Here is a 7,340-nt window from a genome sequence, read left to right as displayed (position 1 = left end):
AGACAGGAGACAGCACACACGGCCAGACATAATGGCATCTGAGCTAGTCTGACCTAAAAATAGGATCCGGTCATCGGCCAGGGTCAAGGAGACTCCAGAGTCTCCCAAGTTCAAGGCACAAGTCCAGTAAGCTATCATCCAAGTCCCCGCCCCTGACTCTGGGAATTCAGGCTCTCCCATCATTTGGGAGGTGGGACTTCCCCTTCCTCTACCATGAAAACAAGATGGCACCAGTTAAACCCAATTCCCTATCATCCACCACGTGGCCAAGATGGCGATGGTTAGATTCAGCTCCCCCACTTCACTGCTGCAGATGCTGCCACCACTGCGTGCCCCACCTCCACGCCCCTTGGGCCCCTGTTCGGGTCCACCCAAAACCTGACCAGGAAAAAGCCCTGGGGGAGGGGGAGGTGCACCGTCATTATATAGCTCCAGCAGCCTACCCTTTTCTCAGGGAATTTGTCACAGATCTGCGGGACATCCACAACTCTCCAGGGGTGGTACTCCGGGGCTGGCTAATGTGAACGCGCAAGTGCCTCTGGTAAGAGTCAACTGCATCCGAGGGTGCCCCAAAGGCAGGGAATTCCACCAGCTGCAATGAGACAGTGCCCAGGACCCGAGCCTGCCAGGCTGGCCCTGATGGAGAAATTGGTGGCAGGCGTGAGAGGGCTTAGGGGGTAAGGGGTCGTGCCCCGGAAGATTGGTACATGGGGGCATCAGTGACAGGGAGGATGCTATCTGTGAGGATAGCTTCAAGTCTGGAACCTTCCAGGTGGGCCAGAACTCCCTAACCCAAACTGGCCTAAGTGCCTGCGAAAACCCCAGTTCGGCCTGCAGGAAGGGTGCTGAATGAGCTGTGCAGAGGACATCGTAGCCATGATCTGGAAAGCCTTGTCCTTACAAGCCTGGTCCACATTTAGGCCCTGCAGTTTGCTTCGAGCCGAAACCTGGATGTGGCTGGGCACGGGTGTTCCTTATTCTCAGCTTGGTGTAGCCCTCAAGCAGTTCATTACGATCATACATTCATTACGACCATCTTGCCTTCTTCAGACAGGATGATCCTCTGGTGGCCCCAGGAAGGGTAAATGGCCACGGCCTCCTGGAAGCTTTGCTCCGTGTCTGAATTCCAGAAACTCTCAACATCTGGGCCCCCATCTCCCCCAGCCACCTGCCTACGCCGATGCCCACTCTCTGCCTTCCTCCTGGCCTGTCCACACGCAGCCATCATCCAGGAAAGTCCCCCCTCCTCTTCCCCCAGCCAGGAGTTCCCCCAACCGGGCCTCTGGGCCAGGGGTTAGGGAATCTGCTATAATTTTCCTAAAGAAGCTGCTATAATTCTCTTCCGGGAGAAATTATAAAGTCAAAATTTGAAATCCAAAAGAATGGATTTCCAATAGTATTAAGTTTTAAATATCAAATATGTGAATGCATGAAAAACAATGTGTCTTTGTGCTCTCATGGAATGCTTAGTTCCCAAATGGAGAAATGTGTACTGAAATTATGAATTTTGACAGAAAAGGTTTTATAGTTGGCCTTATTAGAACGTAATGAAAGAACCAAATGGTAGTTTTGAAATATGAATATGGAATTTATTCACTGACATCAGAGAAAGCCAACAAAGAGACCTAGGTCTTTTAGCTGTCTTACAAGAAAGGAATGAATAAAAAGAAACCAGAGACGTGGCACTGTGGATCAAAATGTTAGAGCACTAACCTTGAGCAAAAGAGCAAAGGGATAGCACCCAGGCCCCAAGTTCAAATCCCACAACTGACCAAAAAAAGATAGAAAAGAAAAGAAACTGGACTAGATTTTTTTAATTAGAGTCTTAATGTTTTCCTGGCAATCTCTTTGCAATGCTCCTAGTGCTTTCTCTGGTCTCTACAGGCTGTGTTCCCACAGCTACTAAGGCAATTTGGTTTTTCCCCATGTTCATTATAGAGATGATTCATTAGTGATTTTTCAGTGTGAGTTACCATGGACTCTGTTGTTTATTAGCTTGGATACAGATTTGAAAAATAATATAAATATTGAACCTAAAATTAGAGAATCTTCCCACTAAGCAAAAGAAATCTTAACATTCACTACTCCAAAAATACCACCAGCTCTATGGACCCACTTGTCAATGACAGAAAACCAAAGCTGCTTTCTCACCTGATTCATGATGGCTCTACATGGATGGTGAAACAATTCACTCAATTAAATAGAGAAATCTTAAGGGTGTGTTCCTAGTTCCTAGGCTACTGGGGAAAATGTCATGCTCGAGTAACATGATATTCATTTTCAAATTATAGCTCTAAGAATAATTATAAACCACTAATAGGAAGATAGAATTAACTGCCAGAAATGTAAGTATAATGCATTCTCATTTATTACAGTTTTTGACACTTGGGTTACATAAGCCTTGATTAAATACATCTTCCCTGTCTGTTTCAACGTACAAAAGGAATTCCTAAGATGATATTAATTCAAACATAATTTTAAAAAATTTTAATGTTGGAAAATGTATAAGCATTGATAGAATAGTTTAATCAACAATAAGTAACAACCAGAAAACCGGAAGTGGGGCTGCAGCTCAAATGGGAGCACACTAACCTTGAGTTGAAGACGGCGCCCAAGCCCAGAGTTCAAGCTCCATGACTAACAAAAACAAAAATTAAAAAATGAGTAGAAGTCATCAAAAAGAGCATAATCTTGAGTGCTACAAAATTTCTAGAAATTAAGAATTAGAAACTGATGCCCAAGGGCTGGGAAGGTGGCTCAGTGGTAGAGCGCTTGCCTTGCATGCCTGAGGCCCTGGATTCGATTCCCCAGCACCACATAAGCAAAAAGAAAAAAAGCCAGAAGTTGTGCTGTGGCTCAAGTGGTAGAGCACTAGCCTTGAGCTGAAGAGCTGAGGGACAGCGCCCAGGCTCAGAGTTCAGGCCCCACAACTGGACCCAAAAAAAAAAAAAAAAAAAGAAAGAAAGAAAGAAAGAAACTGATGACCAACTATGTATATTTCTAGTGGAATTAGAGGCTGCGGCACAGGAGTGGAAGATGAAAACACAAAGCACTTCAGGGAATATTTCTGCAGACAGATAATTGACATAAAGTGTTTATTTCTGTATTTAGCATAAACTACAGGTTCTCTAACTACAGTATATTACTTTGTAAAAAAAAATATAAAAGAGAAAATACAGTGTGAAGATCAAAAGTTTCATTTCTGACTTATGCTCAGGGTGTCTTTGGTTCTATGATTGACATCATGAGGATACTTGGGAATTTGAAAATCATATTTGGAGTTCAAAAAAACACTACTCAAAGCAAGTGCATATGTTAAGAAATAAATGAATTCAAACAGCAATCAACACAAGAGAAATTACAAACTGGAAAGATGACCGGTAAAACAAGTATAACAATAAAGTAAGTTTTGAGAGAATTGTATCAATATTGCCTAGTTAAAAAATATCCATTCTAGACAGATATGGTGGGCCACACCTGTAAGCTCAGCTATTCAGAAAGCAGAGTTCAAGAGGATTGTAGTTTAAGGTAAATAGCAGGAAGCTAGCCAGAGCCCATCACAATAGCTAAACTGGTGTATTGAGGCAATGACTCTATTCCAAGTTATGTAGAAACCAGGAAAAAAATACAAGACCACCTGGAGGGGAGGAAAACCTAAGATGAAATTGCTGAGTGTCATGGAGCAAGTGGTCTGTCAGAGGTGGTGTCAGCTTACCAAGTGCATCATCCCAATCATCAATACTGAGCACCAGTGGCTCTCTCCTCTAATCTTAGCTACTCAAGAGGCCATGACCTGAGGATCTTGGTTCAAAGCAAGACCTAACAGGAAGCTTATCAAACTCTTAAATCCAATTAACCAGCAAAATGCTGGAAGTGGAGCTTCCATTTGAGCTACATCTCCACTTCCAGGTTTTTTGCTGGTTAATTGGAAATCAGAGTCTCACAGACTTACCTGCCCTCGCCAGCTTCAAGCTGCCATCCTAAAGACTGCAACCTCCTGAATAGTTAGGAAGACAGGCAGTAGCCACCAGTGTTAGTCTAGACCTCAACGTCATCACCAATGCATAAAGTATATGTAGAGTGAAGCTCCAACTATTTACTTGCACTTTATGAATGACAAAACTTCAAGGGACACATAAATAGGCTAAAGAAAATTCAATGTTCAGCTTAAGCATTTAGCATGTGTCTTAAAAAGAACACTTCATATCACAAAAACATTAGTAGTCATGTTGTGAATAGGTGACTCCAATCTATGAGCTAGTAACTCAGGAAAACTGAGATCTGAGGATCTCAAAGCCCGCCCAGGCAGTAAAGTCCATGAGACTATTGTCTCAAATTAACCACCAAAAAACTGGAAGTAGATCTGTGGATCTAGTAGATATAGCTAGCTTTACACAAAAAAAGATGAGGGACAATGCCCAGGCCTTGAGTTTAAGCCCCAGGCCCAGCAAAATCAAAATCCTAGCAGTCAATTTGGTTTGGGTAAAAAATAAATTGAGGAGCTAGATATGTCCTCAGTGCTTCAACAATTTAGCATGTACAAGAATTTTGGGGCCACAAAGAAACATAGGTCCCATAGTTTCCCTTATTTGCAATAACTAGTATATGTCTGGGACAAGCAAAAAATGTCAAAAGCTATGTACTATATAAGATAATGTTCAAAAAAAGATAATATTAAGCAAAATGAACCCCAAGACAGGGACACAACTGGTTTTTTTTTCTTTCTTGCTATTGTTTCTAACATATTTATAATGTACCATGTGATTTTTGTTTGTTTGTATGTTCTTTCCCTATGGTATAACCCATTCTCACTGTATTTGATGTTAGGGGTCCTGCATCTTGTATATACACTTCTCAGATTTGGGGAGGGGAAGGAAAAAAACAAAATGCTTAAATAGGGATACAGGTTAACCTATTGTAACAATGAGATGTACAAGATACTATGTTGAAAATGAACTTTACAATTTCAAGGTGGGGGTAGTTGTGGAGGTGGGAGGGAAGGGATGGTAGGGGAAAAACAAGAAAGCAACAATGCTCAATAGGAAATGTACTTATTACCTTGCTCATGTAACTGTAACCCCTCTGTACAGTATTTTTACAATAAAAATGTATTAAGAAAAAAGAATTTGGAAAAAAAAAGAATTTGGGGGCCAATCCCTAGAACCACAAAGAATAGAAACAAAAATAAGACTTTGTGGCAATAGCAATTAGAAATAAATGTAACAGGTGACTATCTATGAGGAAGAAATTAGGATTCTGAGGGGTAAAGAGGACTGAAAGGCATTAAAAACAGAACAACAGTATGATAAATCCCACAAAATACTTTGAAAAAAGATGGAATGAGAAAGGAAAAAAAATGGGCATATGACGGAGGAAGTGAATTTGTAAAATGCACTGTGTACACATAAGTTTTCATATTATCAACATATGCTAAATTCAAAAACACTTACATATATTATGCAAGATACAATATATATACTACATATTATATAATAAGTACATGTTATAATATGTATAACATATATAATACAATACATATATAAGAATATAATACATAATAAAATGCATAGAATGTATATACTACATAATATATAACATAACATATATAGTATAATACATGTGATATATATAATATAATTATATAATATGTTATGATATAATACATATTATGTTATAACAATATAATACATATGTAACATGTTATAATATAACAACACATAATATAATCTTATATGTTTAAATTGTGGAATATAATATGGATATTTGAATTTTTCATTCTACCTTGAAATGACAACTGTAAATTATAAAACTGATGCTATTAGTCTAATTGAAAATATGTGTAAAAGATCACAAAAAAAAAAGAAAATATGTGTAAATAGAATATTTAAATGTATGTAACATTATTTTCATAGGTTTTTTTGCTCTGTTAATTACCACTCCACCCAAATACCTGAATTTTCACTACAGACTGAGTAGCAGTCAGGAGTGGATGATGAGAAATCACACCGTCACAACATTCCTCCTCCAGGGCCTGACTGATGACCCACAACTGAAGGCTGTGCTCCTCATCTTTCTGTGTCTCACCTACATGCTGAGTGTCACCAGAAACCTCACGATCATCTCTCTCACTATCGTGGATCCACAACTCAAAACTGCCATGTACTATTTCCTACAAAATTTCTCCTTCTTAGAAATCTCATTCACATCTGCCTGCATTCCCAGATACTAGTACAGCCTATCGACAGGGGACAACACAATCACCTATAACAGTTGCATCACTCAAATTGTTTTTACTGATCTTTGTGCTGTGACAGAATTCTTTCTCCTGGCCACCATGTCCTATGACCGCTATGTGGCCATCTGCAAACCCCTGCATTATGTGACCATCATGAACAGCAGGGTCTGTAGGAGACTCGTCCTTTGTTGCTGGGCGGCCGGCTTGTTGATCATACTCCCACCACTTACCCTGGGCCTAAATCTGGAATTCTGTGACTCTAATGTTATTGACCATTTTGGCTGTGATGCATACCCCCTCCTGAAGATCTCATGCTCAGAAACATGGCTCATAGAGCAGATGCTTATAGTCTGTGCTGTGTTAACCTTTGCCATGACCCTATTGTGTGTAGTTCTATCTTACATATACATCATTAAGACCATTCTACAGTTCCCTTCTGCCAAGCAAAAGAAAAAGGCCTTTTCCACCTGCTCATCCCAGATGATTGTGATTTCCATCACCTATGGCAGCTGCATCTTCATCTATGTGAAGCCTTCAGCCAAGGATTCAATGGCTGTAAACAAGGGTGTATCTGTCCTGACCACCTCCATCGCTCCTATGCTGAACCCCTTCATCTACACTTTGAGAAACAAGCAGGTGAAACAGGCCTCCAGTAATACAGTCAAAAGAATTTCACTATTAAGAAAGTGAAAAAAATTCACCAATGTAAAAAGGAAGTTTTGATGAGTTTTGATGAAAAGATCATTGGTTTCTATGCATGTATCTTTGTTTTTGACCTTAGACTTTCCTAGCAACTTCAAAATGACTCAGGAAACAAAATAACAATACATATACACAATGAAACAGCAGAATGAGCTAGTGTATTAATGATCCTTGGTAAAACCAGAAATAAAGTGAAGCAAAACCAATAAATTCATCATTTATTTAGATATGAGTAATTACACTTATTAGATAACATTGCTTTTCTTGTGGGTTGTGAGGCTTGAACTCAGGGCCTGGGCTCTGTCCCTGAGTTCTTTGTGCCCAAGGCTAGTACTCTACCACACTAAGCTACAGCACCACATAAGCAGGAGAAAAAGCCGGAAGTGGCACTGTGGCTCAAGTG

At 40.1% G+C, this 7,340-nt stretch overlaps 2 pseudogenes; one reads left to right on the top strand and one right to left on the bottom strand.

Annotated features, from left to right (window-relative positions):
- Positions 1-287: 287 nt before the first annotated feature.
- On the bottom strand, positions 288-1,225 carry LOC122124302 (annotated as a pseudogene).
- A 4,767-nt stretch (positions 1,226-5,992) lies between these two features.
- LOC122124246 lies at positions 5,993-6,925 on the top strand (annotated as a pseudogene).
- The last annotated feature ends 415 nt before the right edge of the window (positions 6,926-7,340 follow it).

Source organism: Dipodomys spectabilis, unplaced genomic scaffold, assembly GCF_019054845.1.
Source record: "Dipodomys spectabilis isolate Male_0828 unplaced genomic scaffold, ASM1905484v1 ptg000234l, whole genome shotgun sequence".
NCBI classification, from domain to species: Eukaryota; Metazoa; Chordata; class Mammalia; order Rodentia; family Heteromyidae; genus Dipodomys; species Dipodomys spectabilis.
The sequence above is the reverse complement of the archived record's forward strand: the minus strand, read 5'-3'. Positions and strand labels throughout refer to the sequence as shown.